Source organism: Suncus etruscus, chromosome 3 (assembly GCF_024139225.1).
Source record: "Suncus etruscus isolate mSunEtr1 chromosome 3, mSunEtr1.pri.cur, whole genome shotgun sequence".
NCBI classification, from domain to species: domain Eukaryota; kingdom Metazoa; phylum Chordata; class Mammalia; order Eulipotyphla; family Soricidae; genus Suncus; species Suncus etruscus.
The window spans coordinates 124,893,090-124,906,980 of NC_064850.1; positions in this window are offsets into that span (position 1 = coordinate 124,893,090).

Below are 13,891 nucleotides of genomic sequence, written 5' to 3' on the forward strand. Positions count from 1 at the left end.
CTACTTCACTCATTCACTGGATGTGGGATGTTCTTATATAAACACTATTGCACTGGTTGGCTGTGACTCACCTGGCTTATGTCACCTTGATATTTATTATACTGAGGCCAGAAAGGGACCAGAGAGATAATATAGTGCTTAATGCACTTACTTTGCAAGTGGTTTACTTCAGTTCAGCACTGAATACACAGAGAAGTCACCACTATACAGAGATAGCCCAAAGCCCTGCAACAATGCCAATACCAATACTAATATCAATACAAATACTAATGCTGACACTAATACAAATACTAATACTAGCAGTGATGTTGGTACTAAAATTAATGATATTGTTAATTGTCAGGACATGCATAGACATTTCCATTTTAGGGGAATTCAGGAGGCCCACCAGATGTATTCCCGGATTTCCATGGCATGAAGAACTGAGAATCCCACAGGGTTCCTCAAAAAACCCGCTGCAGATGTTTTTGCCCCTGTGTGGAGAGTTGAGGAATTTTGAAGAGATATTACTGAAATTCATGTCTTGCAGATCCTGGGCTATTGGCTTTTTCCAAAAAAAAAAAAAAATGGGCACTTCACCTTAGTATTGGATTTAGCTCTTTGTTTAACTTGACCTCTAAATAGAGCCCATCCTAGTGAATAGTATGCTTCTAGATTTTATTCTACTTCTTATTAATCCCTTATATATTGAAGTTAGTTTGCTAAAAGTTGCCTTGAGTTGTGATCTTCTCCTTTATAACTCAGAAATTCTTACTGCTCACACCCATAGCTTAATGTATTATTTACTGTTAAATGTTGCTTTGTGATTGTAAGCATTCTTCTCAATAACCATGACTGAATTTTATCCCTTATCAAAACTCCCTGCTTAAAGATTAAATTTTTCACACCTTTGCCAGATGTGGGTCTCCACACTTCCTGTGGTCTCATCATTTTCTCATTTTCTTCAATATTACCCCTTCTCCTGTATCATCTTCACCCACTTTCCTCTCGTGAAGAATATTTCTCCTATTAGAGTTGCTGAGACACAAGATGCCTGCAGCAGTTAACACCAAGAATAAGACAAATAATAATTCCAGGAATTAACTATACACTTAAAATTTCTCAGGTATATTTAGTTTTTATTGTTATGCCACTTTGTTTTATTTTTGTTTTGGTTTGGTCTGGTTTTCTGCTGTCAACTCTTTATCTTCCAATGTTTTCTGTTTTGAAGATGCAGGGTCCTCTATAAGTGCTCTTCTTAATTTGAGCCACATGAATTGGCCGATCTTTTAGGTCTTCTCTAATTTGAATTGATTTGTCTACACTTCCACTTGCCCATTTGCTAGGTGCTCTGCTAGTAAGCATTACATTGTGAGTCTCAAATCATTCTGAGAACATCAGAGATGTGAGAGATAGACACTTGATATTGAGTCCTCAAACCAAACAATCTGCATGCACATCAGCTTCTGGATGCTGCTGTGTGACAAGGAGGCATCTATTGCGTGGGGGTCATTCTCTGCTTTCAAAGCAGCCAACACCATGTCTTTTCTCCATCCCTTCTTTTTGTTCGCTTGGTAAAATTGAAAAATTGCTTAAAAGAGTAATGGCAGAAGCTCTAAGCCTTTATTCCTTTGGAGGAATCTGCTTTTAGTATGCACAGACAAGCTTTCTGAATTCCCAGCCCTTCTTTTTCTCAAAGGGTTTGTTCTTGCAAATCAAAGCTTGGATTTCCAAAGAGACTTAGGTACTTAAGCATATAGTTCAGCTCTATTCTATGTATCTGCCTACAGAAGTCCCTTTCTGAACATTAGTCAGTCCGAGGACTCCTTATCCTGGAAGATATTGTTTTATAAGGGAAAACAAGTCAAAAATTAAAAAAAAAACACCCAGTGCTTGTGTGTGTGTGTGTGTGTGTGTATGTGTCCACTTGTATGTGCTTGCTCTTGCTAAAATGTCATGGAAAGATGAGTAAAATAACTACCGTGAACAGGTGGTTCAGGTAAACGAATCTTGAGATGAAATGACCCAATATGGCATCGTCATTATAGAGAAACTCAACTTACTATTCTTTCAATTATTTTCGGCTCTTAAAGCTGAAGAAACACGTTCTTTCAGCCCAATGGAATAAAGTGAGAGAGAGAGAGAGAGAGAGAGAGAGAGAGAGAGAGAGAGAGAGAGATTTGAATATCTGAGCTCAAAGACCAAGGCTGAGAAACACAGCCTCATCATTAACTAGTCAAAGCAGAAGCCTAGAACTTGACCAAGTTGTCTGTAGAAGACAAAGGATAAGAACAAGTGTTTGAAGGACTCAGATCCGCAGGCACACACGCACACACGCACACACACACACACACACACACACACACACACACACACACACACACACATCCCAGACCAACTTTCAGAAGGGAGACCAAAGCCTAAGAACTTGCACAAAAGGATCTTCACAGTCTTGAATAGGAGCAATATGGAAAACAAATTAGTCAGATAGTTGCACTGCAACACCATGGGCAGAAGTTAAACTCAAGTGTCAGATATCACAAAGGTTTTAGTATTCAAACAAAATAAAGAAATAAAGAACCTCAGAATTGTGAGTTTCTTATTTCAAATTGCTGCACCATGGTAATATAATTATTTTGCAGTTTCCATCAAAGTTTAATGTCAGGCAGAGATTTGAGACACTACCTCAAATCAAAGGGACTTCTCACCTAGGGCAGTTTGAATCCTTTCGTTATTAATTGCTACTCAATTCAGCTTCTTATCAGAGATGTACAATTTATGGGATGATATAAAAATTAAATAAATTAAATAAATAGTAATGGAAAGGATTATCAGTGGAAAGAGCTTGATGTAGTCTAATAAACTGTGACAAATTCTATTTTCAAGTCATAGCTCAGAAAGTTCCTATGTGTGCATCTTGTCAAGGCCCAACACTTGCTGGGGCCAAGTCTAAAAAGCTTCATCAAGTAATCCCTGAATCCTGCCTCTGGAAGATACTCCCCTTAGAGTTGAATAGGCTCCCCTTCCTGAACCCTGCCCTCATATCCTTTCATATCAGGTATTAGGGCATCAATATTTTATTGAAATTCTTTAATAAGCTGCATAGGCATTAGATTTCTAGGATAAGAAAGAGAACATTTTAGTAACAGGAATTAACACTCTTATTGAGTATGAGATGACATTTGACTTGGAGTCATTCTTTAGAAGTCAAACTTTATTTAGGAATAGTAAAATAGGAGAATATGGGTAAGGGGAATAAATAATGCACTCTCATCTGGCTACAGGAGACAATAGTAGAAGTAAATAAATGGTAATGAGGTTTCCGTTTGAGATATATACTCATCTATTTTGGATAAGCAATATATGGAACTTTGATTGCCAGTGGAGATGCTGGGAGATTATGAAGAAATGTTTCCTCACGGGAAAGAGAGCTGACTTACGACTATGCATAGCAAAAGATACTTATGTCATTTTTATGAAAGAAAGCAAAACTCTTTTGTATTTTCAGAAAAATACCCTCCTCCCTGCCAAATATTATTCAGGAATCAAGAAGTCAAGACCGAGTCCTAATTCCTTCAAGGCATCCAGTTTGTTTCCTCTCTTCTGACCCCTCTGTATTTTTTTACTTTGATACTTTGTACTTTAAAGAGCCACATTTTAGTAGCTCACCCTTATAGATTCCTTTTGGTGTGCAAATTTGGGGCTCTTTAGCTTAATTGTCTAAACTTTATATAGCAAATCCCCATTATCTTCTGGAAATGGGCTTCCCTGGCCCTGGGAGTTTAACATACCAATGATCTGAAACTGGATGGAAACTCTAGACCTGAATGAAAACTTAAAAAAAAAAAAATAATAATGAATGTCTGGAGAAATAATACATAGATTCCAGCACTTGTCTTGCCTTTAGTGTCTGACAATGGTTTAATCCTGGTACCATAAGGGCTTCTCACATTGCCACCATGTGTGACCCCTGAGCAGTGCCACGGATAACACCTGAGTTTCAGCAGATGAACCCCAAATTCTCCCTCTTAATGAAAATAAAGGGATAAATTTAAGCAGCTACACATCATCCTAATTGCCTTTAATTTGCTCATCTTTGCAATAAAGGTGAGCCAAGGAAAAGAGCACAATTCCCAGAGTCAATGAAGTTCAGCTGACATTGTCAGTTAATTAGCTAGACTCTTGGATTGTTGGTACTGTAAGAAGTGAACAGAGCTTGCCTTTCTGGAAACCACATCCTTCCCAGGGGCATGATCAGGCAGACATAGAAATAGAGGGAATTCCCTTTCTTCCCCAATGCTTACTGTGCCTATGCAAAAAAAAAAAAAAAAAAGTGGGGGAACGCCAAACCCTACCACTCCAGCACCCATACTTTTTCTTGTTTTGTTTTGTTTGTAGTTTTTGACTTTATTTTCCTTCTCTTTTTTCTTCCACTTTTCTCTTTTTTCACTCTTGTGGTTATTATTTAGAGATTTATTTTTATTTTTATTTGCTGGGTCCATTTTTTCTTCCATTTTTCTTTTCTTTTTTTCTCTCTCTTCTTTCTTTTTTATTGGTAGTTGTCACCAAATTTTTTTCTCCCTTTTTTCTTATCCTTTTTATCTCCAATGACGGTGGAATAGATGCTCAATCTACAACAAGCTGTAAAGTGGAGACCAGATGCACTAGCATTCTGGTGGGTAGAGGAGGGAGATATGGGATGCATACTGGGAACAAGGGCGGAGGGAGGACAGCACTGGTGGTGGGAATGCCCCTCATTCATTGTCACTATGATTCATAAATGATGCAGTGAAAGATTTGTAATGCACTTTGGTCACAATAAAAATAAAAAAAGAAAAAAGAAATAGAGGGATTGAGGGGGAAATCAGCTAAAGAAAATACAAGAGAATGAGGGAACTTGAGAGAGACTTAAAATGCTAAGGGAAAGGGGGAAAAGTGAGAGAGGAGAAAATGTGAGCAGAAGAGGGAGAAAGAAAAAAGAAAGAAAATGAGAGAAAAGAGGTGGCCAGAATCTGTCCAGGATAAATCAGTTTTCTGATGTTCCAAAACATGTAGGAGGAAACATGAAAAATATCTGGATCCTGCCAATGCTAAAAACTAGCTAGAGATCCTTCTGGAAAGAACCATGTAGTACATCAGCCTGAGGGACTGGACATGGTCAGGATGTGACTATAGTAGCCAGTGTTCTCTGCAGCAGATGCAAGATGAAGTTGAGACTTAATGCAAATTTGTCAAAAAGGACTTTGTTTGGAGAAGATCTGAGATCAGATGCTTCACTATGGTGAGACACAGTGTATGCTACCAGAATGCAATACCTTTCTGTATGCTTGCATAAGAAGCAAAGAAATCTTAAGTGGAGTAAAGGGGAAAAAAAATCACAAGTGAAAATATTACACAATTATTATAACTAGTATTGTTGGTAAAGGGATGGGCTCTTGAACCAAATTATAAGAGTTCAGAACAGAGCAACCATATCTGAAGAGAGAAGATGAAGTTTCAGGAGTGAGCATAAGAGTGGGCATAGGAGGGTTGCATCACTGACTTAGTTACTGCTAGGCTAGAATAACTGTGCTACCTCATCACAACCACCTCCAAAGTGCCAATATAACTCCACATCAGTCTCCAGTACCCTTTCATTAGGCTCCTAACTGCATCATGGCCACCACATTATACTTTGCATTTTTGCCAGTGCCAACTTTACACATACCAGGCAAGAATTCTTTACCCCTAAGCCTAATTTTAGTTTAGGATAAAGAAGAATAAATGCAAATTTTATTCAATCAAGGAGGGGGACAGCAAGCCATGAATCTTAATTCTTAGGATTCTACCTTTATTTTGGGGAGTTCTTTACAGAAAAATGAGTAGAGAGAAAATTCAGTCTGCTTGTGAATGCCAAAATGATGTTGATATCATAAACAATAGATTTGAGGGAAACAGTTTGACAATGTGTGATAACAGTCACATTGTTGATTAGATAAAGCTTCTTTGTGCTGGAGATGTTAAATAGAATTTTGACACTGCTACCAGGCCCTGTGTTTGGTACATCTTAACAAAGGCTCTTGAGGAATCCTCTGATCCTTGAGTACCCAACACGAATGGATTCAGTTAGAAATGGAAATCATAGAGATCCAAAGACTTTGTTCCTATCTGCTCTAGGGCTAAAGGATTATTAAAGATGCTTCTAAACTCAGAGTCTGAATCAGTATCCAACCCCCTAAGCTTCTTATCATAGGAGACCTAGAGGATCCACATAAATGTGTCATCTTCCTACAAAGGATAAAACAAAACCCGTTAGGAGAATATTAGGACTTCTTTCCGACAAAAATCATGGTATTGATGGAACACAGAAATGACTGGGCTTAAAAAATTGTGGCTATGAACAAAGTGACACAATTTATGTCAGTGTAGGTTTACTGAATAAAACATGTTATTGTCTCAAATTTGTTCTGAAGATGATATAACAGAAACCATGTTTTAAACCCCAAAGCTATATCTTTTTCATTTATTTGTTTGGGCCACACCTGGCTCTGAGCTCAGGGGACTATATAGGATGCAGATTATTGAATCCAGATTGGCCACATGCAAAGCTAATGTCTTACCCACTGTGCTATCACTCTAGTCCGGAAGCTGTATTTTTAATGACACTGATGATAAAGACCAAATAGTCACATAGAAAGCAAGACATCAGCATCAGAGAGACAATGAGTTAGCAAGAGGGTATGATCAGATGAAGAAAGTAAAATTGTTAAAAAGGGCCGAGAAAGCCTAGGACTCAAATAAAGGCCCATGTCCAAGACAGCCAATGGGCCCAAGGTTAAAAGGGGACCATAAAAGCTTAGGGCCTGGGGAGGCCCAAGGTTTGGGACAGCCCTGGGGCCAAAGGGGGAAGCCCAGGATCCGGGAAAAGCCATTTACCTCAATAAAGACCACAAACTTACCTCAGAGAATGCAAAAGCAAAGAGGCTTTATTCTAAAGCTTTGGGGCTCGGGGGACAGCCATGTGGACTGAAACCGGAAGCCCCAGGTAGTCTAGGGAGGTGTCTTTTATAGGTTCAACGAACCTTAGGCCTATCCCTATTCCAGGTTTAAACACAATGTCCAATCAGATGGCAAGCTTGTCCATTCCCAACAAAGCCCAACTATGCCAAGCTCTTCTTAGGAGGGGCATTGGCTGATAGCAGGCCATTGATCCTCAAGGTGAAATACCAGATCAAGGGAGATTAAGAAGGCAGGGCGGAGAAAGGCTTAACAGGCATATCTAGTCAAGGTGGGGATGAAGAAAAGCTTAACAGGCATCTATCACATATCTGACTTATTATATCTATTTTATAAATTTTCCCCTAACATCATGAACAATCTAAGTAAAAGACAGTCCTTGTGAGATCAATGGGTGTCAGCCAGACCTGCTAATTCTGAGGAGACTCGTCCAAGCTAGTGACCACCAGCATTTTCAGAGCCTCAGAAGTGCTCACCTCATTTTAGTGACCACATGGCCACAAGGACTGGCCTTGCAGTTTGCCTGACTCTTTTGAGTAGGTGTTTGAGACTCAATCTCTTACTGTTTCTGATTGGCTGTTGTTTGGCTTATGAATGTGACACTGATTTTGTGTGAATTACTTCATTAGACTCTTGTAAGTACCTGTACTTGATTTATGAATGCAACGTTGATTCTGTCAGAACCTGTACACTATCTCCTTTGATAAAGTGCCTATACAGGGTCTAAATAGCTACAAATGTGTGCTCTCTCACCTCTCAAAAGTAGGGATGAAGGCGCTGTGTACTTCAGAAATGTCTTTGTGAGTTGCTGAAGGTCACTCCTTAGTGGAGCAGGTGATGTTAGGAAAATGAATTGAGAATGAATCCATGCTCTTCAGCCTGTCTATCTATCTCTTTAGCTAAGCATAGTGCAATGTTTCTTGTTAGAACATTTTCAGTAACCTGGCATTGTAGGAAGACAGACTTTAGAATCAAGCTTACAAGTCAATTCATAACCTGGTATTAAGAAAATCACTGAAGATAGTCTAATGTGACAACAAGGGCATTAAACCCCAACTCTTAGTGATCTCTCTATGTCCAAGACATCAAAAGAATGGGAACCTTTTCTACCCTAATCACGATTGTTCTTGACTGGTAAGAACTGATGAAGTTCAAATCAAAATGAATCTTCGTATTTTCTATGAGGAATTTGTGCAGGTGACCAGAAAATATTCATTCACATTAACATTAGGCCTAAATAAGCAGCTTATCTTATAGCAGGAAGGGAAAGAAGAGATCTTGAATCTGTAACAAATTGGCTCTTAAAACAAAAATAATTTCCAACTTCAGATACCTGATTCAAGCTTTAGGCTTCACTATTCATTTTGAATCTACTCTTCTCAAAATATACTCTGGGGAAATATTTTTAAAAGTGAAGAAAACAATAAATTTGCATATATGTTAGTTTATGGCAAGTGAACATATATGTCATCACTTTAATTTAAATATATTTGTGGATTGGGCCAGGGCTTTGGGTGTAGATTAGGTGTGGGTATCTCTTCCCCCAACTTCTTGTTTATCCCACCTGAATAATCAGAACTGCCCACACCTGGAATGAGCTAGTAGAGGAGTCTGCTTGGGGGGAGACAGGATAAGAAGGAGAGTTAGAGTTAGCAAAGGGAGTCAGTCAGCAAGAAAGCCTGGAGAGCAGCTGAAAGGGAGACAGAAGCAGAGAGAGCCAGAGAAGGAGCAGAGAAGAGGCTGCTTGGAAAAGGCTTAGCATAGAAGCCATGTGAGGAAATGTACATGGCTGTTAGGACCATGAAATAAAGCTGGCAGACTCCAGGAACTTCATCTGACTACTTTGTGAATTTCTCTGTCATCACCCTGCAACCTTCAGACCCGCCAGGCTGTAGGGGCTGCAGAAGCCGGGCCGAACTGAGAAAGGCCTCACTATCCCCCTACCAACACACGTGAACTATCTCTATATATTAAGATAACACCCCAATATTTCCCTGATTGTAGTCTTTGAAGGCCACTTTCTGATGAGACTATAATCCAATCAAACCAATTTCCAGCTGATGCATCTATAAATCAATCTATGCTTTATTCTCCCACTGCCATAAATGGATGATACCCACCCAAGATGAATATGTGCATCATGGAAGCAGTTTGATCTTAATATGTTGTTTGGGGAAAACCAGTTATATGGCTTGATTATGTTATGATTTCCAGTGGTGCTGGGAAGCTACTCCAAGTTTTCTGGTCGGAGTTGGTCCCATTGGTTCTCAGGGGACTATGCAGTTAAAGAGATGGAACCTGAGGCTCCTATTTGCCTCTAGATTTACTCCAGTGATTCGTATCAGGGCTTCTACTGATTGAATTATAGACTGAAATTTCTTTATGCCCCAGAACCTGCATTGCTTAACCCTATGTGGACATATTTTAGCTGCTGACCTGCCCAATTCTGTATAAAATAATCTAGAACAGATTCCCAGATTTACTTGGTCTGCTGTTCCATTTCAGAAAAAAATATTACTCAAAATCCTTGAAAATCATTCTTCTTTGAGTGGACAAAGAGAAAGCACCTCGATGAGCACCCAAAGACACTGACCTCCACAATCCTTTCAATGAGACCTGAGGTTGGTAATTATTACTTTAGGGACAACTAACTAAAATAATTGTAATCCAGTTGACTGTTTTAACACTCTATCAATCTATTATTCTTTGCATGTAGGGGATTGAAACCAAGATGTCACCCTCTGAGGAAGGAGTCCAATACTACCTCAACAAACACTGGATATATCACTCATATGCAAAAAAAGTATTGAAGCTGTTGACCTTCCAGTCAACACCAGGCTCTGAGTGAGTTTATTGAAAGAGCATTGTTGGGCTGGAGATGGCAGAGCCTTGTTCTAGAAACTCAGATCATAGTTAGAAGTTTTTTACTGGACTCCTAAGGAACTATATACTATGTACTCAGGAAATCTTCTGTTTCTTGGTTCAGCACTGCCCAGAATCTGATCCTATGCAGAGTTCTCAAAATTTTGTTTGTATAGACTGGGTAGTTTCTAGTGATTCTTTAAAATAGCTTTGTCTTCTTTTATTGGACCTCTTCTGGCCCTAGGTTGGCCCTGCTTTGATTCCAGAACTAAAGTAGAAGAGGGTAAATAAATTGAGAAGGAAAAAGTAGAACAGAGGTTTTCACACTTTCTTTGAGCACCAGGAAATTATGGTTGAAGTCAATTAATCATACTACAGTAACAAAAGACTAGGAATTCAGGATATAAATATTTCATGAGTACTTAAATGTTCCCCATCTGCCTAGGAGAGGTTTGAAATATAACTTCCTGCTATTGATATAAATGATCTGCCTCATCTTAGACAATTTTTTGCACTTAAATCAGCAGCTCAGACCTCAGGCCTAGTATTATGCATGTTTTTAAATATAAGTGAGATTTTCATTATTTACTACCAGTGTAGTAAGTGTGTTGGGACTGTGGCTTGGCTTCTAAAATTCAATGAAAATCAGACCTTTGTTGGAAACATTTTGTCATTAGTTTTCTTATTAGTTTCACTACCTTATATGACTCCATATTTAAAAGGTACAATTTCATTCTAGTACAGATTATATGTTAGTTCACCAGAACCATCCTAAATATTGCTTCTCTCTACCATAGCTCTGTGGATCCCCTTCCTCCTCTGCTATCCACAATTTTGTAGTTTGAGCACAGGTTTATTTAAATCTACTATTGTTTGAACCATCTCTTTGTTTTTTCTATATTTCATATATGAATTAGATCATTCAGTATTTGTCAGTCTCTTGATTTATCTCACTTAGAATGATCCCCAAAATTCTATTCTTGTTTGTATATGTGTTTATATGATTAAATAGTTGAAGCTCAAAATTTTAATCATTTAAAAATTTATAGGAGGTTACCAGTGCCTGGAAAATTCATTTGTCCTTTCAGTACTTTTTCTACTACACCTTACAACTGCTAGATATATGGCACCAGTGAAGATATTTCTACCATTCAAATCCACACCAATATAATGCAACAAAAAATGTTGATTGTATTTGGATCCAGTGCCAGGGGATTCTTGGCTCTACAAACATTAGAGATGATGGAATTACTGGTAGCTGGTGTTACAAAGTCCAATTATAAAATTTTATCTTGCATGTATCTTCTCATACTTTTTATACAAAAAAAAATTGGTAAGTTAAGTTGCCTGGAAAATATAAGTTAACATGGACATGAATGATTTGAATTATTGGGTACACACATAAGTGCAATTTCCATAGGAATAAAGAAAGAAAGGCTACAGGGAAGAGATGTTGGGTGTAATTAGGTCTTAATGGATGTCAAATTCAACCCTATCTTGAATTACGTTTCTGAGTTGATCCTATATGGGATAATGACCCCGGTCATTTACATTATGTTTTTTTAGTCAATAGAAATAGGTTTTTGTGGAGAGAAATGCAATTTTATTACTAGTGAAATCTCTAGAAGTTGGGTAACAATTTTAAGTTAATTGATAAAAGAATTCAGAGTAATTTGAGAAATAAGTTATTTCCTGAAGGAGGATCTGGCCCAGGTTTTTTATAATGTTAACCATTATTTGAAGTCTGAGTAATTGAAAAGTTGATCAAATATTGCCTTAACGGGTGGGATTAGAGATAGCTATAGGTTGGAGACTTGAAAAAATTGAAGAACAGTTGAGGTACAATTATAGACCAAATGATATGGAGCACATAATAAGTTTTATTTAATCTCAAGGCAGAAGCAGAAAACAGAGATTTATGTTGGCCCTAAGAGAGAAGTAGTACTATGGCACAATGTCTTTTTGTATCTTTTCATCCTGAATGTCCTTTCTGACATTTAAATAGAAATGAGTTTAGAGATGGTGAGATAAGGACAAAGTTTAGAGATTCCTCTTTGCCCCAGAATATATTAATTATGTTTAATGTACTTAGAAATAACTATATTTGACAGAAAGAGGGCCAAATAGACTATTTCATATTTAAACTACTATTAAAGAAAATGTGATCTTTAAAAATGTAAGATTTAAAAATTTCACTCAAGTCTTCTTAAAATGCTTGTAATTCTACATGCTTGTAATTCATAGGTGAAATATAACAACAACAAAAAACAAATGTTTAGTCAAAAGAGAAAAGAAAATATAGTGACCACAAATAACACTGATCTGGGTAAAAAAATTACATTTCACAACTACTAGATGGTGGAGGATGTTTCTTATTTTTTGTACATTTTCCTTTTATTTGTTTTCTTTCTTTCTTTCTTTTACCACCCTCTTTCCCAACTTGCCCTATCTCCTACTTATGATGTGAAAATATAAATCTTTTCTATTATAAAGTTCTCAGTCATAAAACTAGAAATTTCATGCACAGCTATTGTGGAAATTATAACTTGGAAAATAATATCTTGATTTTGAAGAATTTCTTCAGAAACTTATTTTTGGGAGAGAAATTTTACATGGAAGAACTAATATTTTTAGTATTGCCACTTTGATATTATGTATGTATGTATGTATATATGTATGTATGTATGTTTGGGTTTGGGGCCAAACCTGGTGACACTTCTAGTTATGTGCTCAGAAATAGCTCCTGGCTTGGGGGACCATATGGGATGCTGGGGATCAAACCTAGGTCTGTCCTGGAACAAACGTATTAAAGACAAATGCCATATAGCTGTGCTATTGCTCTGGCCCCCTTGGTATTATTTTTAAATATGAGTTTTAGTCAAATTGATTATAAAAATGTTAGTGTGTGTAATGAGCAGCTCATGAAAGAAGAATCTAGTAAGGGAAGAAGATGATGAACAAGCAGCTAAAGGGCTGAAGGTATAATGAAATAGGGAATGAGGGTTTGACCTTTGGGACATGGATCATTCCTTGCTCATATGGGAACTCTGATGACTTCCGAAAACATTTGCAGAGATGTGCTGCTGGTCAACTCTAGGTAGAGGAAAGTATATAGGAGCAAAAGCATGAAGGTGGTGAGCCTAGGTTGGAACAATCAGCATGGAGGGAAATTTGAAATGAATAACATGAGTGAATCGAAATTATTTTATAAAAATAAAATTTTTGACATGTGTAGATGCTATAGGTATATAATATATTCAATGGCACATACATAGTGACTCTACAATATTTGGGTAGTCATATGACAAAATCAACTATTTAGGAAAGTTGAAGGAAGTTGTGAAATTTGTAATAGGTGACCATGGGATATGCAAAGAAATCGATTCTTTGTGTTTTCACCAGTGAAAACTATACAGAGAGCCAGTTCTATAATTCTAACAGTATTCATTCCACTTGTAGAAAAAATTGAGTCCCTAGAGTAGTACTAAAATGCCCCTTATTTCCCCAGCCTGGGACTTTCTCTCATCGCCAAATTTTCTCTTTGTAGGGATGGTGAATGTTTTTGTTTCCTTTGAAATGGAATAATTCACAATCTGTGGATTTCAGAAACTCTTTTACAGAGTCATTCAATTTCATTTATTTCAGAAGCCACTGCCTCAGGGGTAATAAATATATAACAGCCTGCAGACACAATGAACTAGTTAATATTAAGCAAGAGGTTGTTGAATTGTTAAACATGAAAACCACAGAATGCTGTTCTCTGCTCTGATGAAAATAAAATTTTATTCTAGATACTTGTATCCAAAATGGACAAGGAGATTAAGGCTAAATGTGGACACCGGGAGATTAAAAGGATTTATTGTATCCATGATTTTCTCAGGCGAACCTTGTAAAAGGTAATTTAATATTTTTCAGGGAGGAAACTGGATAGAATAGATATGCATCAGGCAGAAATAGATATGCAGCAATATAACTCCACAAATGCTAATATTCACATGAATCTTAAGATTAGAGGTTAAAAGTCAGATAAAATATAAATGACAGGAACATTATC